General features: G+C 47.9%; 1 long non-coding RNA gene across 3 annotated transcripts; it reads left to right on the forward strand.

Annotated features, from left to right (window-relative positions):
* Window positions 1-399: 399 nt before the first annotated feature.
* On the forward strand, window positions 400-26,900 carry LOC128406426 (uncharacterized). 3 transcript variants are annotated; one of them, XR_008328492.1, is made up of 3 exons: window positions 400-508; window positions 20,948-21,423; window positions 22,858-26,900. It is a non-coding gene; the product is annotated as an uncharacterized LOC128406426 (long non-coding RNA). The 3 variants fall into 3 exon arrangements; XR_008328493.1 differs by having other exon boundaries at window positions 20,948-21,110; XR_008328491.1 differs by having other exon boundaries at window positions 20,948-21,031.
* The last annotated feature ends 188 nt before the right edge of the window (window positions 26,901-27,088 follow it).

Genomic DNA, 27,088 nt, shown 5'->3' on the forward strand with positions numbered 1-27,088 from the left:
GGCTTCGGGCTCTCGCCTAGCATGGGTGTCTCATGCATACCGCCATTTTAAAAAAGGAGGGAGAGAGGGAGGGAGGAAAGGGGGAAGCAGGCAGGCAGGCAGGAAAAAAGAAGCGCCAGGCGCCTGGAAAAATCATGAGATCTAGCAGCAAATCAAAGCCCGCCCCGCGAACAGGAGGAGCCCTGCATGGCCGGGCGGGGCAGCGGCAGTAGCGGCTCTCGGGGATGAGATGTCAGCGCGGGAGGGAGGGCGAGGCGAGGCCAGCGCGCTGGCCTCTTCCTGGCGCTGCAGCAGCGGGGATCCGGATTGCAAAGCCGGCGGATCGCTCTGTGTCCGGCGCGCTCCTCCCTCGGCCTGGCTGGAGATGGTACGATCCGCCTGGAAAACGCCTCCTCGCCTGCCGGAGGGAGTTCAGCTGGCCGGGCGGGGAAGCAGGGCGTGAGGCAGCCGGCCAGGTGCCATAGCAACGCAGCTCAAGCTCCGGGATGGAACTAGCCATATCCCTCAGGTGAGTCTGCAACGATGCACCACCAAGCACCGTGTGCATGCAAAAGGAGAAGGTGTGGGAAACTGGCGGGGTGGGGGCATCACCCTCGGCCTCATCCCCACAGTAAAAACGCACGCCTTGTGCGCAGACAGGCTCGTGGGATCAGGCCAATGGCCCATCTCGTCCTGCATCCTTGTTCCCATATTGGCCACCCAGATGCCTCAGTGGGGAAGCCAAAGCAGGAGCCAAGTACGAGGCCATCTCTCTCCTGGGGTTTCCAGCAACTCGTATTGGCATCGCTGCCTCTGACTATGGAGGCAGAGCAGAGGCACCCCGACAAGTAGCCATCCATAGCCCTCTCGAGCATAAAACACACACAACAAAGGGACCAGGTAGCTGGGTTTGGGGGCTCCTTAAAAAGACCTCCCCAGTCAGCCAATTATTATTATTATTATTATTATTATTATTATTATTATTATTGTTTATTGTGCCTGTTCCTGTTTCTCTCTCAAGTTCATGGGCTGCTGCTAATGTACACGGGAAAGTGTGCCCCTACTCTTAAAAGGACAATGGATTCCTTACAGCCAGATGACAAAGAGAGAAACACGTGTGTCATGGTCTTGCGATGTCCCTAAAGGCCTGGGTTGCATGAGATATGCGAGATATGCTCAGCTGCCCAGGAATTCCCACATGTTTGCCCCAAAGGATACTCTGCTGGAATGCAGCATCAACAGGTAGTGTCTGTGGAAAGGGGCAGAAAGAGAGAGAGAATAATTTCAGGTCACATGTAGGTGGTCCTGAGTTGTGGTACCATTAGTGTTTGTTTTTTAGATTCTCAAGCTTTTTGCACACAAACTCTCATTTCAAATGTTGAAAGAAAATGAAATGCATCGACCTTGCCTAGATTCCTCACAGGTGCTTGGAATGAAGCCGCATGTTGGAAGATTCAGGACAGGCAGAGGAAAGTCCTCCTTCTCACAGCGCAGAGTCAGCTTTGCTCCCAGGGGATGTAGTCATGGCCCCCAACTTGAATGGCTTTAAAAGAGGATTAGATAAATTCATGGAAGATGAGGCTATCAAGGGTTACTAGATAATACATATTCATGGGCAGTTTGGCCCATATATCTGGGACCAAGAGCAGGCAGCTGGTGCGCATGAAACTGCCTTAAATTGAGCCAGGCTACTGGCCCATTTAGTTCAGTGATGTGTATTCTGCCTATCATTCTGTCTCCAGTGTTGGAGCCAGTATTGTTCACATCTATCTGTCTCGAGAGACAATGGAGTGCACTCTGGGGGTGAAGTCAGACCTCTGCCTTATCAGCACCAAAGTGACATCCCCAGGGTGCAAGGTGTCTGGAGGTCCTGGGCTGCCCAAACGACAAGACCCCTCCCTCTCGGCTTCATTGATGTGGTCCAAAGGAAAGCAGAGCAATACGTTTGGCACCAGCTTGGCTGCAGGAGTTGCCGGAAGGAGGTGTGCAAGGCGCCATCCAACCCTCTTAGGGACTCCACTCTGGGTTTGTGTAGGGTTCATGTCTTAGCTATTTATTCTCCTGGAGATATCCTGCAGGGCAATAAAGGTTTAGGATCAGAGTTTTCCTTCTCCTAGATGGGATACTTCCCAGGTGGATGAGCCCCATCTGCCCCTCACTTCCCTCTACAGCACATGCACGTCGCCTTCTTGACCGTGGGACCCACTCTTGGTTCATCCATTCCATCTGCCCGAGTCCCTAACTCACCCAGGGTTTGAGACCCATCAGGTGCCCTCACCTGGTTTAGCCGGCCAGTAGACCCACTGTATTCCCCTCAATATCAGTGGCTGGGAATCACAGTTGGGAAGAGGTGCTGTTGGCCTTGGATCCTGCTTGTGGTCTTCCCCTTGGGGCATCCAGCTGGCCACTGGGAGAGCAGCGTGCTCCCATGGGCCTGATCCAGCAGCCTGTCTCTTCATAGGTTCTTATTACATTTTAAACAAAATGAATCCTGTGGCACCTTGGAAACCATTTTCATATTTTGGGTGGCACTGACTTTCATGGAGAAAGGCCCACTTCATCCGACACACAAAGGGTCCACAAGACATATATGTACATTTAAAACCCCAAAGTTTGCAAACTGTGAAGACTGAAAGCAATAAAATGCACAGAGTAGTAGCAGAAGTCACCCATTCCTGTGTTAAGGAAATGTGCACAAGATAAGCTCACCCCAAAAGGATGAGAATAGTGAGAATACCGTCTTGCAGTGCTGATTTAATACCTAAAGAGGGACAAAGGCTGTTACTTTCTTTCAGGCGAACAATGCCCACCCAGTCTTGATTGAGTCCAAATTCTACAGAACCAAATTTGCTGCTAAATTTTATTTTAAGCAGTTTTACTCTGGAAGTTGTGCCCAGGTTTAGAACTAAAGCCAGGTGTTTTCAGGTGCTCTTAAGCGAAAGGGTTTCAAGGCTTTAGAACAGGGGTAGACAACCTAAGGCCTGTGGGCTGCATCGCCTTCTCAATCCGGCCCGTGGACGGTCCGGGAATCAGCGTGTTTTTACATGAGTAGAATGTGTGCTTTTATTGAAAATGCATCTCTGGGTTATTTGTGGGGCAAAGGAATTCATTCATTCCCCCCCCCCAAAAAAAAATATAGTCCAGCCCACCACATGGTCTGAGGGACAGTGGACCGGCTCACGGCTGAATAAGTTTACTGAACCCTGCTTTAGAAGCATTCTGAGCACTCTCTAGGAAAATGACCGTTTCTGCCTATTTCAATGCCAGCAAGTGCAGCATTCATTCAGGTGGACCACACTAAGTGTTTTCTGAGTGGGAATGTACCTCCCCAAATTATGGGTACCTGGGTCAAGGCAGTCAAAATCCTGAGGGCCTGAAAGCTAATTCAAAAGCTAGTATTGAATGGAGTGGGTCTAGGCTTGAAATATACCAGGTACACCAAATTTCTAATACCAGATGACATGCAGCAAAATGGAATGCTGGAGGAAAGGAAAGGGGAAAGGAAAGGGGAAAGGAAAGGAAAGGAAAGGGGAAAGGAAAGGGGAAAGGAAAGGAAAGGAAAGGAAAGGGGAAAGGAAAGGGGAAAGGAAAGGAAAGGAAAGGGGAAAGGAAAGGGGAAAGGAAAGGGGAAAGGAAAGGGGAAAGGAAAGGGGAAAGGAAAGGAAAGGAAAGGAAAGGGGAAAGGAAAGGGGAAAGGAAAGGGGAAAGGAAAGGAAAGGGGAAAGGAAAGGGGAAAGGAAAGGAAAGGAAAGGAAAGGAAAGGAAAGGAAAGGAAACACGCACCAAGAGACTCTGCAGACATCAGACATAATGAGATTACTCCTTGGTGTGTGTAGCAAACTGCCTAGAATTCAGTCACTGTTTGGAATTCCTGTCCTGCGTAGGCAGAGGTCATGCAGGGACAGTCAGTTCCAGGGACAGCTGTTCCCTCTTCACACGCTGGGCAAATTAACGGATTCCTAGCTGCCCGCTTTATAGCTTTTTGCTGCTTCTAGGCAAAATGTTTGGTTTGTTTCTTCCAATTAATAACGCTGTAATGGTTCGGTTAGATCTGCCATGTGGAGCACAGGGTGGGTGGGTGTGTACCTGCAACTTTGTTTCCAGAGTTCCAGCTATGCACAAAAGGGCACACCATTTTGGGCTGATTAAGTGGGCTCTGGCTGCAAAATAGGGAGCAATAGTCTAAGCACGGTTACGGAGTTTGCAATTGGTTTGATGAAATGCTGTAAAGAGGCGCTTGAGATAAAGACTGAGAGCACAGGCTTGGGGTTGGTGGGCTGCAGGGGCCTGCCCGAAGTCTGCCATGCTTGGAGTTGGGTCCTTTCAGAAATACAGGCAGCTCTTTTAACGATCTTCTAAATTGTCCTGGACAGGATTGCAGCCAAGCGTACCCAACCAGCTGCCCTCCAGGGGTTAGAAACACAGAATTATAGAGTTGGAAGGCACCCTGAGGGTCACCTACACCAATGCAGGAATCTTTTCCCCAACCCACAACCCGGAAATGAAGAGTCGCATGCTTTACCAACTGAGCTATCCCAGGTCTGGACTCGCAACTTCCATCAACAATCTAGCCAGCAAAGTCAATGGTCTGGAAAAGTAGGAATTGTAATATTTTGGCAAGAACTTTGGAGATCCAGAAATGAATCTGCAGAAGCTCAAAACAGTAGCAAGGCAAGTGCAAGGTGTAAATCAGCGCCTAAATCAGAGCAGAAGGTGGGTTTTCCTTACTCTTTCAAGCTCCCCATCTCTGCGAGTGACTATGTGACTGTGCATATAGGTCCATGGGATGGTGGTTATTTGAGATGAATTAAGTATGCAGCATTCGCTTAATCTCAATACTGAACACTGCTCTGGAGTCCTTTCTGATCAAGGGAGCTAAGGAATACTTTAAATAATAATAAAATATTTTAGGCACGATATAAATAATAAGTGGAAAGGTGTCCCAGATCAATTTTACTCATACAGTGTATATACTGCTTAGCTACTATAGTTTCTGAGCAATATACGAGAAATACAATACAGAAAAGAGAAATATCAGTCAGAATGATAAAAGACTTCAGTTAAAAGGTCTTCAGGAATGAAAAAATATTCACTAGGTGCTAGAAATTAAACAAGGAGGGAGGGGCCTCAACTGGAAGGGAATCCCACAAAATTGGGCCCCTAATATTGAATGCAGGGCCCCTGGTGGGTACAGTAGGCATTTTGCAGGCGGTAATGCTTCTGAATACCAGGCTGGGGGGGGGCAGGAGGGGAAGGTGCTCTTGTCAGGTCCTGCTTATGGACTTTTCATTGGGGCCACCAGGATGCTGCGGCCTTTGGGCAGATTCAGCAGGCTCCTCGTGGGCTCTCATGAGCCTCCAAGCCACGGGGACCACGAACAACAGCTCCCCCAAAGCCCTCAGCAATTGGGCAGGGTTATAGGGGATCAGGCAGTCCTTGAGGTATCCTGGACTCAGGTTGTTCAGGGCCTTGTAAACTAATAAAGGTAAAGGGACCCCTGGCCATTAGGTCCAGTCGCGGACAACTGTGGGGTTGCGGCACTCATCTCGCTTTACTGGCCGAGGGAGCCTGCGTACAGCTTCCGGGTCATGTGGCCAGCAGGACTAAGCCACTTCTGGCGAACCAGAGCAGTGCACGGAAACGCTGTTTACCTTCCTGCCGGAGCAGTACCTATTTATCTACTAGCACTTTGACGGGCTTTTGAACTGCTAGGTTGGCAGGAGCAGGGACCGAGCAACGGGAGCTCACCCCATTGTGGGGGTTCGAAGCTCACCTTCTGATCAGCAAGTCCTAGGCTATGTGGTTTAACCCACAGCGCCACCCGGACTTTAATGTTGGCCTGGAAAGCTAGTGGAAGCTTTTGAGCGCAGGAGTTAGGTGCTGATGACAGGCTGTGCCTGTCAAAAGTCCATCTGTAGTCTGAGGGCATTTTTTGCAGCCCACTTGCTTAAAGCTAAACAGATTTGGGTCTGGTCAGTGCCTTGATGGGGGAGCATGCGGGGATCCCCTGCCCCACTTTAAGCCACCTTGAGCTCTGTTATGAAAGAAAAACGAGGTGTAAACATTTTTAGGTGGTGCTGGTCTACTTTTTATTTTGGTGGCGGAGGTATTTTTCTTCAACATTTCAATTGTTGTGAAGAATTTATTTTTATGGCAAAATAATAGCTGTATGCTTGTTTTGAACAAACTGTATAAAAGATAAATAAATAAATGGAGTGACTTTGGGTCCAGAAAGATGGCTTATACTTATTTAAAATTAACTTCAGTGGTGAAAGGAAAGTTATCCAATCTGGCCCTGCCCTGTGACATGCTAGAGACCCAGTGGGGGCCTAGTGGTTAGAGTGTCAGACTAGGACCTGGGAGACCAGAGTTCAAATCCCCACTCAGCCACATGGGCCACCTTGAGCTCCTTGGAAGAAAGGTGGGGCAGAAATGCCACAATAAAGGAGGAACAACCATGGAGAAGGAGGATTGCCGTTGTTCCTCGTGGCTGCAGCGTGCACGATCCTTCATGACATCAAGGTCCCGTGTGGCATTTTGTTTAACTGCGAATAAGAAGACCATTGCGTATAATTACAAGAGTTCCGCTTCCTCAGGGGAGTCCCACCTGGGAGCACCAGCCATGTTGCAAGGCCCTGCTGAGGTGTAATCAGCAAAATTAAGACCAGAAACAGACACGGCATGTTTGCACAGGTGCCTGTGGTGAGCACCAACAGTTTGACGTAGTTCCAGTGAAGGAGGAAAACCTTAATGGGGGGGGGGTAGACACACACACAGAGAGAGCTGCTGTGTTTCTTCTTGGCACCTTCTGCTATCCTGGGATAACAATCCCTTAACTCACTTCAGCCTGTGCTGTGTCATTATTGCAAGGCTCCAGAATGACTTAGTTTTCAGAGACACTTTGGTGTGGCTTAATGTCTAGCAGCTGCTGATTCCACACTAGCCGTGTAGCCGTGGGCCAGGATTGCAGAGACCCGAGTTCAGATCTCTGCTTAGCAGGGAAGCTCACTGGGTGACACTGGGCTGATTGCAATCTCTCAGTCTGACCTACAAATTGCAAACAACAAATTACATGGTTTGTGGTAAGGGCAAATTGTGGGGAAGGAGAAAAGCATGTATACCACCAGAAGTTCTTTTGAGGAAGGGTGAAATATAAGTGTCATAAAATAAATATTTTGCTCACTCCCTCTTTATGGACAATCTGGAGGATACTGTTGACAGCCTCCCCACCCAACCTGATTCATAGTTATTTCTCAGCCACCCCAGTTTATCCTGAAACACCAGTTGCATCACCAAACTGTCCAGTGCGAACAGGCAAAGTTTATGGAGGCTATTGCAAGTGTAATTAAAAGCTTCCACCTCGGGAGGGAAGTTTGTTTATTTTATTTATTTATATCCACAAGACTTTTAGACAGCTTGATTAAATAAAAACCTCAGAGTGGTTTATTTGCAAAATGGAATAAAACCTCACAGCTGTTTACAAAATACCTCCCTCCATATCAGATGCTTGTGTTTGATTGCCATTTTGCAGTAAAAAAGACCAGGAAAAAAATGAGTTGTAAACATGCCATACTTTGTTTTTAAACAAGCATTGCAGGGGGTTGGACTAGATGACCCTTGGGTCCCTTCCAACTCTATGAATCTATTGTTCTAAGCACACAGACAGAAAGGTTTACTCCCACAATCTGTAGAAAGAGAAGCAGGATCTTGAGATCGTCAAAGAGATAAAAAGCTAGGCAAAGAAGAGGCAGGAATCAATTATGCGATATACTGGTGCTACATCAGACCTACTTAAATGTTTGAATCTCATGAGATTCAAAGGGCTATTCAAAAGAATGAATGGGAAGAAGGAATATGGGGTTGCCCTCTCCTGTAATACTAAACTCGGGGGGGGTCATCCAGTGAAACCACTTGGCAGAAGATTGAGCCCTATTTGCACACAACCAATAGTTAACCTATGGAACCCACTGCAGGAGGAGCGTTCAACCCAGTGCTGCCAGCCATAATGAGGTTGCCTTACCAAGTCAGGCCCTTTGGTCATCTAGCTCAGTACTGTCTACACTGACTGGCAGTGGCTCTCCAGGGTTTCATGCAGGGTTTCATCCCTGGGGAGGTCATTTGGAATTGAACCTGGGACCGTCTGCATGCAAGGCAGATGCTCTCCCTCTGAGCGACTGCACCATTTCATCACAGGCGCATGCTCCCATGTGGGCAGCTTTATATGTTGCCCCTCCCACAAGACCGATTTCTGAAAATGCAATATTTACCACCCGAAACTGAAAGTGGGCCCAGAAGGATGTCCTGTAAGCTCCCCCCTGACGACTTTTGCTCCTTATCTCTGCTTCATTTTATCCAGATGCTCCGCAGGGACTTAACTGCCTATTAGAATAATTTAGGTTATTTTCAGAATCTAATCTGAGAAAACAAATTAAAGCATCCAAACCCTTCATTAGTTCTCAGAGAAATCATTGCTCAAGTCAAGAAGGAAGGCAGAGGCGGGCACAGTCCTGGCCCAGCTAAGAGGCATTTATTAATTACCTGCCTTTTGAACACGGGGAGGGGCTTGGGAGAAGGGGCCTCCCCAGGGAAGAGCAGTAATAGACACTTGTGATAGGAAAACGCATTTGCTCTTTTGACGTTTAAACACACCCTTGCCACCTTTTAAAACCCAGTCACCTTGAAGTAACCCCTCTTCTTTCTTTCCAATACACCGGCAGTTTCTTTTGTGATTCTGTCTCACTGAGCTGCATGAATGCACTCCTATATTTTTTCCTCAAGGTCCCCTCTGTCCTACCATAATATTTACCAATATTGTACTTATAATATTGGCTGGCAGCAAACCTCAACAGTAAAATACAGCGGCACAGACTTTGCACTAGAGAGGCACCACTGAGCCACATTGCTGCACGAGGCTCCAGTCCACAGGAAAAGCTCTGTCTGGAAATAATCCAGTCCCACTGGATTATATTGAGAAATCTGGTGGGTGTCCAGAAGAAAAACACACATTTATTTCTGCCTTGCATTTTAGCATATAAATTGTCCCAAGGCAACTTGCAAGTTAACACTGATGCACACTTTAAAAAGCAAACATGCACACACAACAAGTTACTTGTAGTTGATACGGTGCCCCTCTGGATGGCAAGGGCCAGAGCTCCAGTCAGCCCCACTGAGCATGGCCTGTGGTCAAGGATGATTGATGGGATTTGTATTCTGCAAACATCTGGAGGTCTTGGGGAAGGTTGTAGTCAGTTGGATCCTAGCGCAAATCTCATTTAAGCCACGAACTGACTCCTTGGCCTTATGAGTAGACCTATCTTCCACCACAAGAAATGGTGATGGTTGCTGGCATATATGATTTTAAAAGGAAAATAGGTTATTAGTCCTCATGGCTATATGCGTCCTTCAGGATCAGAGGCCCCATGCCTCTGTTGTTGTTGTTGACATCCATCTGTCCTGAGATACAATGGAGTGTGCCTCTAGTGGATCACTTCTTTAATAAAGCAGAGCAATTTAAATTTGCAGTGCCTTGATTTACATCAAATGGAGGAGGCCTCCGTGTGCCATCCCATCTCTGAACACCAGTAATAATAAGATTTTAGCTTACCAATTTTATTTATTTATTTAACCTTGCATGTGGTCCCCATTGGTTTCCTAAGAACATTAAGAAGAGCCTGGCTGCAGTATGAGGCCAGAGGGCTCCCATTAAGTCCAGCATCCTGTTCTCACAGGGTCCAATCCTCTCCTGGAAAGCCTGAAAGCAGGATCTGAAAACAATATTCTTCCCACCTGCAATTGCAATTGCCCTGAGCTTGCAGGGCAGCAGCTGAAGAAGGAGCAAAAAGGGTTTTCTTGTGTGTGTGTTTCTTTGTGGCTGATTAGCTGCTCTCCCTGTGCAAAGGTCAGAGGGGGCAGGGTTTCTGTTGAGGCAGGTGATTAGCTGTGGGAGGAGCTTATCAGAGCTTGCAGGGCAGCGGCGCGCGCCTAGCGGCGCATACAGTTTGATCCATCTTTTAGATTTAGGGAAGCTAGTCTCAAACGTTTGTTGGGGGAGACCTAGGTTTTTTTTGGGGGGGGAGTTATTTGTCCTGTCTTCACGCTTTTTATGATGGAGGACCACTGTCCCAACGACACGTTCTCAAGATGGAGGGTGAGGGAACAGCTGCAGTCGCCTGCGGTTCCTGCGCAATGTTTGCCATCTTGCCAAAGGTTGCAGGCAGCTTTACCTGCAGCAATTGCATGTTGATTACCCTCTTAGAAGACAAAGTCCAGCAACTGGAGGAACGTGTAGCTACGCTCCAAAGAATTAGAGAGCTGGAGCTCTTCTTGGAAGCAACAGAGCACACCACCAAGGAGGAGACAGGGGACTCCCCTGAGAAGGAGGCTAGTTCACCAACACAGGAGCCAGATATATGGAGAAACATGACTCAAAGAAGTAGGAGGCCCAGGGTTCGCTCTGATTGATTAGAAATACACAATCACTTTGAGCTCCTCTCCCCTAGCATGGAAGACGAAGAGCAGACTCCATTTGAGGATCTCTCCCTCATTACAGTTGATCAGGTATATGAAGACGAGCAGCAAAGTCAGTCCTCAGGGAATGTGCAGGCGACCTTGGAACAGACAGCTCACGGAAGAACCCCGACCAAACCTAAGAGGAGGCGTGTAGTGGTGATAGGGGATTCCCTACTGAGGGAAACAGAAGCAGTGATCTGTGGGCCTGACGAGATGTCTCGGGAAGTGTGCTGTCTCCCCGGGGCTAAGATCCAAGATGTAACTGAACGACTGCAAGGAATCATAAAACCCACTGACAAATACCCCTTCCTCTTGGTTCATGTGGGAACCAATGACACTGCAAGCAATAGCCTCCAGAAGATCAAAAGAGACTACGAGGCTCTGGGCAGGAAATTGAAGCAATTAAATGCACAAATTGTCATCTCATCTGTCCTCCCAGTTGAACGACGTGGCCCAGGGAGAGAGGGAAAAATAGTGGAAGTGAACAGCTGGCTTCGCAAATGGTGTAAACAGGAACGGTTTGGATTCTTAGATCACGGACTGCAGTTTCTTGAAGATGGACTTCTGGCAAGCGATGGGCTGCACCTCACAACGGTTGGGAAGAATATTTTTGCCAAAAATCTCAGAAACCTCATCAGGAGGGCTTTAAACTGACTAATGTGGGGGAGGGAGACAGTGCTCCTGAAGATAGGAGTCTATCAATTGATGAAGATGATCATCCAAATGTCATAGACAAAATGGAGCAAACAGCACGCAGACCTAGTGGTGGCAGGAAAAAATCCTTAAATAAGAGACACGGGGGAATGATTAATGGACTTCAATGTCTGTACACTAATGCGCAAAGCATGGGAAATAAACAAGATGAGCTTGAGCTCTTGGTACAGCAAACTAAATATGACATAATAGGCATCACTGAAACCTGGTGGGATATGTCCCACGATTGCAATGTAATAATGGAGGGATACAATCTATTTCAGAGAAACAGACCAGACAAGAAAGGAGGAGGAGTGGCGTTATATGTCAGGGATGTGTATACCTGTGAAGAGATCCAAGATTTAGAACCTCAAAGCCAAAGTGAGAGCATTTGGGTCAAAATTAAGGGAGAGAAGAATAACAGTGACCTCATTGTGGGAGTTTACTATAGATCCCCAAGCCAAACGGAGGACATAGATGATGCCTTCCTGGAACAGATGGCCAAGCATGCAAAAGGAAGGGAGATAGTAGTAATGGGGGACTTCAATTACCCGGATATTTGTTGGATGTCAAACTCAGCCAAGAGCATAAGGTCAAACAGATTCCTCACTGGCCTTGCAGACAACTTCATTGTCCAGAAAGTGGGAGAAGCAACAAGAGGAACAGCCATTTTAGATCTGGTCCTAACCAATGTTGATGACCTGGTTAGTGGGGTAGAAGTGGAAGGATCATTAGGCGCGAGTGATCATGCTCTTCTGAAGTTTACTATACAGCGGAAAGGAGCAGCCAAGCATACTAGGACTCAATTTCTTTTTTCTTTTTTTAAAATATTTTTTATTAAGGATTTTCTTGTTTTACAGAAGTGTAGTGCCTCAGGACTCAATTTCTTGACTTTAAGAAAGCCGACTTCATAAAACTTAGGGAAGTGCTGGGTGAGATCCCATGGACAGTAATACTAAAAGGAAAGAGAGTTCATGATGGCTGGGAGTTTGTTAAGAGGGAGATAGTAAAAGCACAACTTCAGGCAATGCCAATGAGACGGAAACATGGAAGGTGCCTAAAGAAGCCAGGGTGGCTATCTAAAGAACTTTTAACTGAGTTAAGATTAAAAAAGGATGTGTACAAAAAATGGAAAAGGGGGGAAACCACCAAAGAGGAATTCAAACAAACAGCCAGCACGTGTAGACACAAAGTCAGAAAAGCTAAAGCACAGAATGAACTCAGGCTTGCTAGAGAGGTTAAAAGCAACAAAAAAGGCTTTTATGGGTATGTTCGTAGCAAAAGGAAGAACAAAGAAACAGTGGGGTCACTCAGAGGAGAAGATGGTGAAATGCAAACAGGGGACACAGAAAGGGCTGAACTCCTCAATGCCTTCTTTGCCTCAGTCTTCTCCGATAAAGAAAACAATGCCCGACCTGAAGAATTTGGAGCAAATGATTCAGCAGAGGAAACACAGCCCAGAATAACTAAGGAGATAGTACAAGAACACTTGGCTAGTTTAGATGTATTCAAGTCTCCAGGGCCAGATGAACTGCATCCAAGAGTATTAAAAGAACTGGCAGATGTGATCTCAGAACCACTGGCAGTCATCTCTGAGAATTCCTGGAGAACGGGCGAAGTCCCGGCAGACTGGAGGAGGGCAAATGTTGTCCCTATTTTCAAAAAGGGGAAAAGTGAGGACCCAAATAATTACCGCCCAGTCAGTCTGACATCAATACCAGGGAAGATTCTGGAGCACATCATTAAGCAAACAGTCTGTGAGCACCTAGAAAGGAATGCTGTGATCACCAATAGTCAGCATGGATTTCTGAAAAATAAGTCATGTCAGACTAACCTGATCTCGTTTTTTGACAGAATTACACGCCTGGTAGATGAAGGGAACACAGTGGATGTAGCCTACCTTGATTTCAGCAAGGCATTTGACAAGGTGCCTCATGATATTCTTGTAAAGAAGCTGGTAAAATGCGGTCTTGACTATGCTACCACTCAGTGGATTTGTAACTGGCTGACTGACCGAACCCAAAGGGTGCTCATCAATGGTTCCTCTTCATCCTGGAGAAGAGTGACTAGTGGGGTGCCACAGGGTTCTGCCTTGGGCCCGGTCTTATTCAACATCTTTATCAACGACTTGGATGATGGACTCAAGGGCATCCTGATCAAATTTGCAGATGACACCAAACTGGGAGGGGTGGCTAACACCCCAGAGGACAGGATCACACTTCAAAACGACCTTGACAGATTAGAGAACTGGGCCAAAACAAACAAGATGAATTTTAACAGGGAGAAATGTAAAGTATTGCACTTGGGCAAAAAAAATGAGAGGCACAAATACAAGATGGGTGACACCTGGCTTGAGAGCACTACATGTGAAAAGGATCTAGGAGTCTTGGTTGACCACAAACTTGACATGAGCCAACAGTGTGACGCGGCAGCTAAAAAAGCCAATGCAATTCTGGGCTGCATCAATAGGAGTATAGCATCTAGATCAAGGGAAGTAATAGTGCCACTGTATTCTGCTCTGGTCAGACATCACCTGGAGTACTGTGTCCAGTTCTGGGCGCCACAGTTCAAGAAGGACACTGACAAACTGGAACGTGTCCAGAGGAGGGCAACCAAAATGGTCAAAGGCCTGGAAACGATGCCTTATGAGGAACGGCTAAGGGAGCTGGGCATGTTTAGCCTGGAGAAGAGGAGGTTAAGGGGTGATATGATAGCCATGTTCAAATATATAAAAGGATGTCACATAGAGGAGGGAGAAAGGTTGTTTTCTGCTGCTCCAGAGAAGCGGACACGGAGCAATGGATCCAAACTACAAGAAAGAAGATTCCACCTAAACATTAGGAAGAACTTCCTGACAGTAAGAGCTGTTCGACAGTGGAATTTGCTGCCAAGGAGTGTGGTGGACTCTCCTTATTTGGAGGTCTTTAAGCAGAGGCTTGACAACCATATGTCAGGAGTGCTTGTTAGGAGAGGCTCAGAACTTACAGGGTTAAGAGTTCTGAGTGATGACGCCTCACATTCTGAGGGCGGGTTTAGAACACTGAAGGGAGGGTTTTACTGTGTTCTTTCAGTGTGCGTGTTTGCTCCAAGGAGAGAGCAAGCAAGATGTGCGAACTGTCGCCAGGCAGGAGATTTATTGCTGTTGTGTTTTGCTAAGGAATAAAGACTTTAAGATAAAGAGACTGCTGCGTTTCAGCCTGAGTTATTGCCTTCACACGAAGAACGTTTCTGCTTCTGCTTCTGCTGTGTTTTACGCTCTGCTGAGTCAAAGGTCCCAGGGGGAAGACCAGAGCTGCGCAAGAGAAGTGTGCCGGACCCCCGGACGTAATTGACCTCCAAAAGGTTATGGAGATCAGCAATAAAGATAAGCAACGTTCGTGCGTGTGAGTGACTGCAGGCAGAATCGGCTGAGGAGCAGCCAAAGGCCAGCTGAGGAGTAGCTGGTGCCAGCCAGGAGTTCGCTGGGAGGATCTGATCTGCCAGACCGGGAGGTGCTACTGTACAGTAAGTAGGCTGAGCCCCGGGGGAGAGATGGCAGACAGCCAGAAGTTGTCAATCCCTGTTGATAAGGTGGACGGGAGCAAGCCCTGGGCCGGGAGAAGGCAGGCACTGAAGAAGACAGTGGGAGCCAGGCCAGAGGGGGCTGAGAATTGCTCTGAGGAAGCACCAAGCCCAGAAGGGGCTGGAAGCCCAAGAGGGGCTGAGGGACGCCCAGAAGGCCCAGAGGGGGCTGGGACTGTGTTGGAGGGCTGCCGGAATGCCCCTACATATGAGCTGCATGTTGGAGAGCGGCTGAGAGAAGAGAAGAGCTTTGCACCAGAGAATGGGGGTGCAGGCCATTCCAAGGGTCTTGAGAGTGCCCAGGCTATTTGGCAGGAGCTGGAGGGGGTTTGCAGAGAAACCACAGCAGAAGCCAAAAGCCATTTTCCCAAAGGCAGAAAAGCCTCGAGGAGGAGTGCTGCTGGAAAGGTTGGGGGGGCAGAGAAGACCAAAGGCAAGTTTGCAAAGTTTTCCACTAGGCGATGTTTTGTTTGTGCTTCGGCTGACCATCTGCGTCGCAACTGCCCACAGAGAGCAAGGGAGCCAGGGCAGGATGTGTCCAAGGTCGCTTCCCATGGGAACCAGCCGGGTTTCCATGGCAACTGGGCCTGCAGGGAAGGCAGACGTGGGAAGGCTTATCAGCTGACTGCGTCGATGGCTGTTTTGGAGAACACCTGCAGCGAGAGCCCCAAGGTCGGGGGCAGCAGGAAGTCAGTTGCTAAGGCAACTTCGGAGGGGGGAGGGTCCTACGTTGGGTTGTTGACTCGGCTGCGAATGCCCATCTGGTAACAGCGCCACCTGATGGACAAATGTGGAACTGCAAGGCTGTTTCAACTGAGAAAACAGTTAAATTTGCTACAGGTTCACAGGGACGTATAACCCATGTTGTTAACATGTTTGTCTCTTTTTTACAGGCTGAACTGAAGGTTTATGTTCTCCCTGAGATAAAACATTGCCTGCTATCTGTACCGTGCCTTTTATAGGAGGGATATTCTGTGAGTTTTGAAAAAAATGTTTGCACAATTTCCAGAGGTGGGAAGCAGCTCATAAGTGTTGCAAAAAATCAGAACAACCTCTTTGTTCTGGAAACACCTCTGGAGGGTGAGGGGAATACTGGGAAAGCCACTGATCACACTCATGTGTCGTGTGCTTGCGTGTGGCACAAGAGAATGTCACATGGGTCCTGTGAGGACGTTCAGATGTTATCAGAGTGCACCAAAGGTTGCAGGGTAAAAGAATGTGGTCAACCTTTGAATTGCAAGACTTGCAGGAAAGCCAGAAACAAGGGATTTAATCATCCCAGGGTGGAGAGAGTAACCACAAAGCCTTTTGAGCTTGTGCATGCAGACCTTTTTGGTATGCCACAGCCAAGTCTGGGCAAGGCCAAGTGGCTGATGGTGCTGACAGATGATTATACGCGGAACGCATGGGCTTTCACGCTGAAAACGAAGGAGGAGACAACACAACTGATCAAAGATTGGGTTGCAGAGGTGGAACTAAGGTTCTCCACCAAGGTGCAGGGGTTCAAATGTGACCGAGGTTCAGAGGTCACTGGGTCTGCTCTAAAGGGTTTCTTTCGCCAGAGGGGGATACGTCACAAGGTGACTTCTCCTCAGGAGAATGGCGTGGCAGAGCTGAGGAGTAAAGCTCTGGTTCGAGCATCCGAGATTCTACTGGATGACTCTGGTTTGCCTCAAAGTTTCTGGGGGGAGGCGGTAAAGACAGCCAATTTCACGATGAACAGGTGCTACAATGCAGTGGTAGGTGACACCCCATATTTCCTGCTTCATCAGCAGAAGCCGCTTGTGCATTTCTTTCGCACTTTTGGTAGCAGAGCCATGGTGCCTGTACCAAAGTTTCTGCAGCAGGAGGGTGGCCCAAGGTACCAGGAAATGATCTTCTGTGAATATGAGCCTGCGACAAAAGGGTGGAGATTCGCATATCCAGAAGGTGATCAGACCAAGCTTCTGGTCAGTAAACAGGCTGAGTTCTTTGAGCAGGATGGTTGGGCAAGGCGCAAAGTGCGCTCTGACGTTCACTCAGATTGTCTGTCTGACTCTGAGGAGGAAGGAGAGCCAGAGCCTGAACCTGCTGGTGGAGACCAGGTCCCTGAACAGAGTAGGGCGTCTCCACAGGTTGTTAAGGGAGTGTGCAAGAGTGAGCCCTCATCTCCTGTGCGCATAATGGAGAAAGCTCACAGACATGTCAAGTCAGAGGGGGAGTCTTCTGATGAGGAAGACGCACATACTGGCCCCAGTGGGTCAAAAGGAGCACCCCAGTTTGTGCCCAGGCGGTCATCGCGGGCTACAAAGGGAATTCCACCTGAGAGGTTTCAGGTCACGAATGCGTGGGTTGGTTTCGCACAGTGCGAACCTAAGGTTTGTGAGGTTCAACAGGTGCCTAACAACGATGCCAGGAAGGGGCGGAAGGCAATGGGGAAGGTGTTGAACACTCAGAGGTCCTCTCAGAACGTGATTCGAGAGGGGGTGTTAGGAGAGGCTCAGAACTTACAGGGTTAAGAGTTCTGAGTGATGACGCCTCACATTCTGAGGGCGGGTTTAGAACACTGAAGGGAGGGTTTTACTGTGTTCTTTCAGTGTGCGTGTTTGCTCCAAGGAGAGAGCAAGCAAGATGTGCGAACTGTCGCCAGGCAGGAGATTTATTGCTGTTGTGTTTTGCTAAGGAATAAAGACTTTAAGATAAAGAGACTGCTGCGTTTCAGCCTGAGTTATTGCCTTCACACGAAGAACGTTTCTGCTTCTGCTTCTGCTGTGTTTTACGCTCTGCTGAGTCAAAGGTCCCAGGGGGAAGACCAGAGCTGCGCAAGAGAAGTGTGCCGGACCCCCGGGACGTAATTGACCTCCAAAAGTGCTCTGATGGTGTTTCCTGTTGGCAGGGGGTTGGACTCGATGGCCCTTGTCATAGAATCATAGAGTTGGAAGAGACCACAAGGGCCATCGAGTCCAACCCCCTGCCAAGCAGGAAACACCATCAGAGCACTCCTGACATGGTTGTGGTCTCTTCCAACTCTATGATTCTATGATTCTATTCTATGATTCTATGAATTCCCAGCAATGGGTATTCAGAGGCATCCTGCCTCCAGCTGTGGAGATAAAATAGAGTATCTTGGCTAGTAGCCATTGCTAGAGAAATCCACCAGAAATGTGTTTGAGAAATGTTTGCACACTGCTGCTTGTCCTATGCGTAAAAAGCACAAATCTGAGCAATTTTCTGTTTGACTTTTCTAGGCACAGATCTGAATGGTTTCGCCTCTGCCCCATCACTTTGCCTGGAAAACCTGCTCTTTAGTGCTAAATTGGAACAAACAGCAATTCACAAAAAACCCACTTGCTGTTTATTCTGATTCAGTGCTAAAGAGCAGGTTTACCTAGGGAACAGAGGTGTGGATAAGTCCTATGTCTAACTCTTTTAGAGTCATATTAGTTGGTGACTGTCTAGTTTTACTGTGAGCTACATAGAAAAGGTTCCCATCCAAGGAGCTGCTTGCACCCCTGCATTGCTTCATGAATGCTGCAGCCTCCCTGGGTTCCAGCAATAGAATGACAATAAATGCCAGGTCTGTGGTGGTTCTGATGAAGAGCAGCTTCCACAGCTATCATACCCAATTCATTAACATGTATGATGGATCAATACAGGTAAACCATTCTTATTTTGAATGCCTGGTTATTTACACATTTGGGATGCCTCAGTTGCAAGAGAATAGAGCCCTCTTTGCCAAAGTGCCTGTCACTGGGGAAAACCCAAACAGAGAACAAAAAACAAATCCTCCACAGATCAGCATTAGTATCTCTAATGTTTGAATAGGAAAATACTTGCGATAGAAGAAGGCTTAGCTACTGCAGGGCAGCCTATGCCAAACTGGCAGTATACAGATGGTTTGGATCAGGGGTTGGCAACCTAAGGTCCATGGGCCACAAGTGGCCCATGGGGGCCGTTTAACTGGCCCACGAGCTGCCCCCAAACCGAGCTGCCCGATTGGTGAGTCCCCGTACGCTGTGCTAAACCAGCACAGTGTGGAGACTCGCTTCCGCGGTGTCGGAAATTGCATCTGTGCAGGTGCTGGAAATTGTGTCTGCACAGAGGCAGACACTGCAAATCATGGGCCTGCGCGCGCGCAATCCGGCCCACAGAGGGATCTCTGCTGGAGTGAACCAGCCCAGACAAGGTAAACCTTGCCAACCTCTGCTTTGGACTCCAGCTCCCATCTGCCCCTGCCAGCCAGTGACCAGGGATAATATCTGGATGGCATGCAGTTGGGGGTAGTTGTTCTAAGGATGGACCCCCAGGAAGACTTTTTCCAGGGGGCTTTGGATTCCAGTTACATCAGGGAGGTGAACAAGCTGGATCTGAATGTCATTGCCCCAGCTCAGAGCAATGGATTTTTGTAGGAAATCTGCCTAGTAGGTATGGATTCAAATTCATTTGAATGGCTTGCAACAGAGGAAATTGCTTCCTTAAATTACAACCCTAGGTAAAGGGTTACGCTTTGGCTGTGTTGATGTGCCAAACAAACCCATTTTCCCTGCTAACATTCTATTTATCAATCTAATATTTATGAGAGTTATTGTTAGCAACCACAAAAGAGAACGATGCATGTCAATTGTGTGGCAGCAGTGCTGCCATTTATCTAAAAGGACTCAAGGGCACAGCACCCACTAAACAACTTTGCCTAACTGTCTAGAGTGCCTCTACATTTGCCTACATGTACAGAAAACAAGGCACCCATTAATTCTGCAGAAAGCTGGATAGAGAAAAGGGTTTCCATTCTCTCTCTTACCACTAGAAAGAAAGATTTGGGGCAGATAAAAGAAAGGACCTTCATGCAGCACAGAGTTAAACTGTGAAACTCCTTCCCACAGGAGGCAGGGATGGCTTTGAAAGAGGATTAGACAGATTCACTGGCCACAGTGATGCTTCTGAACACCAGCTGCTGGGAGCCACAGGAGGGGAAAAGGGCTGCTCTTGTGCTTGGGTCATACTTGTGGGTTTCCTATTGGAGCATCTGGTTGGCAACTGTGAGAGCAGGATGTTGGATCGATGGGCCCTTGGCCTGATCAGCAGGCTCTTCTGATGTCCTTATGTCCTTAAAGCTCTGCCTATCAAGGAAGCAAGTGAAACACCATTCTTAATGGACAGGTCTGGCCCAAGACATTTTGGCACCTGAGGCGAACCACAAAATGGTGGCCCCTCTGGCTAGGGAAGAACGGGTGAGTCAACCAGAGAGGGAGTATCAAATCAACCTTACCTAACAGTTGAAATGGGAATCAAAGGCTGTCACAGGGGGTGGGGAGGGGGCTGCTTTCAATCGTGCTGTGTGGGTGCAGAGCCCAGGAGACCCCAGAGGGCAGCCCCAGGCGGGCATAGGCATGTCTTCAGCCCCCTCAAAAGCCAGTCTCCAAGGAGCATACCAGCACTGACACCATGGCAGCAGTGGCAGCAGTGGGCAATGCTGGATCTGCTGTCCCTGTAGATGCTGCCACCCAAGGCGGTTGCCTCAGCTTGCCTCATGGGTGGGCCAGCCATGTTAACGGGGAAAATAGTGAATACAACAGACCTTGGTGAAATAACTGCTTGCAGCTTTCACACATTTATCCAGATCTAAACAAACAAGCTGCTATGGTCACTTATCAGGAGGTTCCTTCCACACTGTGCAGGAACTGGGCCCTCCCTAGTGCTGCGTCATTCACCTACGGGGAACGTCTGCTGTCAGTTATGAGACAGCCGCCATCTCTGTTGTCTTCCCCATTAAAAACCTTCCTTCCAATATGCTCTTTAAGCAGAGAACTCGCTCAGTGCATTGGCACTGGAATTGTTTTAAGATATTTTAATTGTGCTTTTATTGCTTCATTGCTTGTTGCTTGCCCCCTGTGCTCCATTGAGAGGAAGGACAAGATATACATTTTAACAATAATAACAACAACATCTATGACGACAATGGTGGTGATGATGATATACTGCTTGGGGACCATTGGGTGAAGGCTGCTTTGGTATTTTTTGTTGTTCTTTAAATATATATATATAACTCTCTTGAAGTTTTGCACAAGCGATCTCAAGAGCCAGGCACAAATGCTCAGAAACAAATGAAAACTTCACCAGTATTTCTGAACCAAGAATAAGAATGTGAGAAGCCTCACTTTGTGGTTGCAAGAGGCACTTGTCTCTTAACTAATTTACACCTGCCTTTCTCTGTCTCTCTTTCTCTCAGCAGGGAGACAAGCAGGCACAGCTGGGTTTGTGGAACTGGTTCACACCTTGTTGCGCCACAGGCAGATGAATGGCTAACCCCGATGTAAGGTCAACTCTAAAAATAAGAAGAGCAGCTTGGTGTGGGCATTTCTGCAACACACACAACAAGTGTTGCTGGCTGGGTAGGAGCCACAAGTGGCGGAGAATGTGCTAGATGTCCTGGTGTGTTCCTGATGCTGGGGAGAACAGCCAGAGAGCCAAACCCCTGTGGAAGCCAAGCACTCGTTTCCAATAGCACACTGTGCCACTTGGGCCTTTGTTGGGATGTGCTTGGACCTGGCGGTGCCTCTCAGTTCAGGGACTATCTGTGGCCCAGTCAGGAGTCGGAGTCTGTGGAGCAGTTCAGGGCACGCGCAGCTGGTGCTGTGCATCAGAAGAACAACTTCCACAACAACCGGGGGAAAGAGGATTGGCAAGCCAAGCACATTTTGCAGGGTTGTCTGCATAAATTGTTCTGCTCCTGCAGCAAGATTGTGGAGCAGTGTCAGGGGTGGGGATGAGGGGCTGTTTAAGGCATCAGAGGAGCCTCAGTGCTACCTACGGGGCAGCCTCTGAAGGTGGTTTGAAACTAATGTGAGTTCTGATCACACATGTAAAGCACATCCTCCCCTCACTGAAACTGTAGTTTGTTTAGGGTGCTGGGAATTGTAGCCCTGTGAGTGAACTACAGTTTCCAATATTCTTTGGCGAGTGGGGAAAGGATGTGCTTTCAACATATGGTTGGTTCACAGCCCTAGATTTACAAACTAGAATGGAGTGTTATTTATTTAGATTTTATGTACTGTGGTGCTTAATCATCATAAACAAAAACCCTATAGTGGTTTGCATAAGACAATATAAAAATTTATAAAATATAAAAATTTAGCTCATAATACACCTGCCCTGGATCAACTACACCTAGACAGCTTGTGGGTCCATTTTAAAATGTTGTTTCTTTCAACCTAAAAAGCCCTTCACAGTTTTATGCTCAAGGGATTGGAAGGACTGCCTTACATTGGAAGGACTTAGCCCAGGCATCCCCAACCTTTGCCCTCCAGATGTTTTGGACTACAATTCCCATCATCCCTGACCACTGTTAGCTAGGGATCATGGGAGTTGTAGGCCAAAACATCTGGAGGACTGCAGGTTGGGGGGTGCCTGACACATTTCAATAGTGTCACCTGCTGACTGAGGTGAGGCATGCGGTTACCAGAACTGGGCCTTCTCAGTGGTGTCTCCCTATTTCCCCCAAAATATACAATTTCAGTTCTTAGTGTTAAGGGGGTTGGGCAGGCTGTATGCTTGAGCCCCCTTCTAATTCCTGGAACCAGCATGGATTCAATTCCTGGAAAAGCCAGGCTAGTTTCCTGATGAGGTAATGGCCCTCTAGGTAGGGGCCATTAAGGTAACAAAGGAAGTGGCTCCATGACAGACAGCAAATGGGTGGGATGCCCTTGCACAACTTGCTGGTAGTTATAAAGACAAAAGCCAGAGTTGAGAGTTGTGTGTGCGAGCTAGAGGCTGGAAGCAAGCACACTGCAGGCTTGGCAGCTGGGAGGCAGAGCCATGCCTGATTTCTTCTTGAATCCAGGGCTGTGGCTATGGGAGAAGCAAGACCTTCTGGGGTGTTAATGCTGTGAGCCCCTCCATGGTAGTATCAGGTTGCATATATGTGCAAATAAGCCATATGTCATAAAGACACCACAGTCTCCACTGAGCCTCATTCCAAGGAAAGCAAACCCTGCGTAAGCACCTGGAACCCTTGGAATCTTGCACCCCTTGGAGACTGAGGGTGGCGTGCAACGCTATGTTGCTCTTACGATTTTGTGGCTGTCAGTTTAATATATGTTATTTTGTATTTGTATTTTAATTGTTTTATTCATTTTGCAGGCCATCCTGGGGAATGTGATTGAAGGGTCACAAGAAACATACTGATATTGAATGAATGAGTTCAGTTCCTGAAAATTCGGTACTGGACTTCAGAGATTTCACATATCGCCAGAGTGGTGTGCCCCAATAACTTCCTCGCGGGTGCATCCGTCACCATTTGCAGCTTCCAGCTATAGAGAGGAAGAGGCTCTACTGCAGCGGCTCAAATCAGGTGCAATGGAGGCAGAGCTCCACTTTCTCCAGGAAGGGGCATCATTCAATAACCACCCAAAGCTGTGCAAAAATGCTCCTAGTCTTAGTCACCCACTGAATTTTCCTGGAGCTATCAAAGCTTGTGAAATAACAACCAACATCAACAATGAATAATGCTTGCAAAGCTAAGCTTGCAAAACCACCATCATCTCAAGACTGTTTACAGCAGCTGAATCACCTGAACTTGCCAGCAATAAAATTAATGGCAGGCTGCAGCTTTAGTCTGGTTATTTGCTCAGGGAATCCTCTCCTCTTCCTGTAACAAATGAACTCACAAGCAGCAGGTGGGTAGCAGAGCTTTGTCTTGATGGCATCACTTCAGATTGCAGCTGGGAGCAAGTGAAGGCCACATAAGGGGGGCAGCTCCCTACCCTGAAAAATATACCCCAGCTTTTCAGAAGGAAAGGGGGTTGAAAACGCCTTTTTGCTTGGTATGCAGGTTTTGGGGGTGTATTTTTTGAAAACACATCTTTAAACACATCTTTCAGTCATGTGGATTCATCCCCTCCCTGCAGGCACACACACTTGCTCCCCTTTCCCTGCCAACCTCTGTCCCGAATGGCTGCCCTGAGGGCCCAAGTTCAGGCCCTTGAAATCTCAGCTTCTGAAATGCTCTTGCCTGGCAACCCTAACATACCCACAGTGCTGTGAAGTGATGCAGCCCCAGTTCGACAGGTTTCTTCATCATTTGTGAGAATTAAGACGGAGACAGAGAACACTGTGAATGTTTCTGGACTCCCCCTCCCATCAGTGCCAGGATGATGGGAGTTGTAGTTCAGCAACATCCCGAGGACCACAAGTTCCATGGTCCCTGCATCCAGACTCCCTTCCAACAGGAAGTCAGCCTGGTTGAGACTGAATCAGCAGCATTCAAAGCTGCAGAGGGTGGCAGAAAGCACACTGACGACCGAGGAGTAGAGGGTGCCCAAGAGCAAGCAGGGCATCTTGGGAAAAGCAGACAAAGGTTTCTTGTGTGGGTGATGCAATGCCCAGAGGACGCGTTGCCTCCTCTGGCTGGAAGCTTCCGACCCAGCTGCCCCACCTGCTCTGCAGAGAGCATTGCCTTGATGTGGGGAAACATCCGAGAAGACAGGCTGTGAGGCAGAGATGCTAATCTCAGCTGTTGAGCTGGTGTACCTGGGAGAGTTGAAAGCTAGTGGTGCTTCAGAGCGGGGTAAAAAGCAGCAGCAGCACCCACGATCTTCTAGCCCCACTGGTTGTGGGAGGAGGCTTGGTTGCTCCTGGTTCATGTGTGGGGTTCTGTGCAAAGTGGGGTGACTCACTCACACTGCATATTTTCTTTCTTTCTTTTTTAAGGGAAAAATGCGGGGAAGGGTCGGAGGCAAATCCCTGCAGGAAGAGCGGTCTAGAGAGAGTTGTTAGCCATAGTGGCTGAAAGGAACTTTCACAAACAGCAGCAGTATATCGCTTCAGCATTGGTTTTTTGTTTTTGTAGAAAAAGGAGGTGCCAGTAACCCAAAGCCTGCTCACAGAGCTACAATTCCCAGCACCCTTAAACTACAGTTCCCAGGATTCTTTGGTGGAAGTCATGTGCTTTAAATGTGTGTAGGATGTGCTTCAAATGTACAGTGTGGATCTGCCCTGAGAGAGAGAGAGAAACTGGGTCAGCACCCCCAGGTGTTTAGAGTCTGGTGTGCAATACCCTTTTGCATATGTCATTTCATAGGTCAGGAGTGGAGAGTCACATACCCTCCTGGGCCAGCTCCCAGGGGCCACATCCCAGTGCGGGTGGACGCAGATGCAAAAGCAGGCACAGCAGTGCACATGAGCTCCCAGAGAGCCCCAGGGACCAAACAAGGGGGGGCATTTGGCCTGAGGGCCAGAGGTTCTGCAGCTACCAGAGCAGATACCCACCTTGTTCCCAAACTGTTCTTAATCAGGGTGATTGTGCAGCGGTTTGTCTGCACCTCATGAACCTCCTTTTGTTATACATGAAGGAAGATTTACATGCTGGCTCTCTGCTTCTGCTCTCTACCTCATTCACAGCTAATCTCTTCCCCAACTAGAGGCCTTCCTGTGCCTGCACACCCAAAGCAGTAAGCGGCCTCCCAGGTGAACTTGTTTGCCCTTCCAACCCACTGTTGTTGGCTCAGGCTGGCAGCCGCTCTCCAGGGTTTTAGGCGAGAGATCTTATTTCCCATCTGCTGCTACCTATTTCTTGTTTTTCCAAAACTGGCGATGCCAGGTATTGAACTCGGCACCTTTTGCACGCAAAGCCATGTTCCACTTAAGAGGGTTTGCCAGTTCTCAGATTTCACATTTAAAAGGCTGATGGGAACATTTGAAAGGTGACCTCTGGAGGTCCTTGGGCCTGGGCTGGATGTAAGCAGGTCTCTCTCCGTGTCTGCTTATAAGTCTTTCATTTGCAAGAGCCACAGGGTTTGTAGCTAGGGAAGCAGCCAAGAGCTTGAATCATCTTCAGACAACGGTGAGCGGATTAGAATCTTGCAATGCTCACATAGGAAATTGCTCCTTTCATTTAACTTGGCATGACTGCCACCTGAAGGCAGCTTTATGTAACTGCAGCAACTCTGCGTACGCGTTACTGAAATGAAATAATAGTGTTGTGACTTTGGAGGCAGGGGTCAGTCTGCACCAGTGGTTCTCAATTAGCTAAAAACTGAGGACCCCCTGTTTTTCAAAAGCCAAGCCATGGACCCCCTACATTTGAAAATGTTGAGTATCTCTATGTTAGTTTTTGTTATGTGAATGGTACTACAGTGGGTTGCATGAACCCCAATTGGGAACCACTGCTCTGCACAATGCCCTTCCAGTTATTGGGGTCCTTTATCTGTGGGGATTGGAGGTAGGGGAGCAAGGGTGCCAATCCTGTCCCTCAAGCACCACAATGAGCACGGTCAAAGAAGTTGATCTGTGCCAAGGGGGGAAATGGGTGGGCTTTTGCCCTCACCAGCTGAGAGCTAAACTGAAAGCAGGCTGAGGAGCTGGACCCAGAGACATGCTTGATTTGTGATGGAATCCAAGGCTGTGACCAAGATCTGTTAGGGTGTTAATGCTGTGAGCCCCTCCACCGTAGGCTCGGGTTCTATATAGATGTAAATAAATCATATATCTTAAAGACACCACAACCTTCACCTCATTCCAAGGATACCAAACCCTGTGTGAGCACCCAGAACCCCAGGCGTCTCTCACTGCTCAGAGACTGGTATACAGTGGTACCTCGGGTTACATACCCTTCAGGTTACAGACTCCGCTAACCCAGAAATATTACCTCAGGTTAAGAACTTTGCTTCAGGATGAGAACAGAAATCACGCAGCAGTGGTGCAGCAGCAGCAGGAGGCCCCATTAGCTAAAGTGGTGCTTCAGGTTAAGAACAGTTTCAGATTAAGTACGGACCTCCGGAATGAATTAAGTACTTAACCCGAGGTACCACTGTATAACAATAGTTTATTTTGGGAAGAAGGTTTAAGGCAGCGGTCGGCGGGGTCACTGCTACTGGCCTTACATGCAAACCCCTGGAAAGAGATCGTGTGAAACATTAATTATAGGAAGAGAAACTTAACCAGCAACTTTCAGAATGGCAAGTTTTAGGATTTCTGCTGCAGCTTGCTTTCTCCTCCTCCTCCTCCTCCATATTCCGTATTTCCTGTTGTCACATCTTTGTAGGCTGTGTGACCCATCTTAAGAATGATTCTTGTAAAGCTGCTTTGAGTGTCTTTTTTGGCTATGAATCCTGCAATAAATAAAATAAATAAATAATAAAACAAAAGAACCAAAAGAAATAATAAAATAAATAATAAAATAAAAACAAACTCACCTGGTACCAGTTGTACAGCTTGGTGCTGGAATGAGTTTTGGCACAGGTGCGTTGCATATATTTGCATAATGCCATGCTAGATACTTGGGAAATTTAATTATTCCCAAATGCCTTTTCAATTTCACTAAAGCTAGGCTGAACTGCACACCCTCTGCTGTATTAGGCAGCTGGTTTAAGGG

The sequence above is a fragment of the Podarcis raffonei genome, chromosome Z, assembly GCF_027172205.1.
Source record: "Podarcis raffonei isolate rPodRaf1 chromosome Z, rPodRaf1.pri, whole genome shotgun sequence".
NCBI lineage: Eukaryota > Metazoa > Chordata > Lepidosauria > Squamata > Lacertidae > Podarcis > Podarcis raffonei.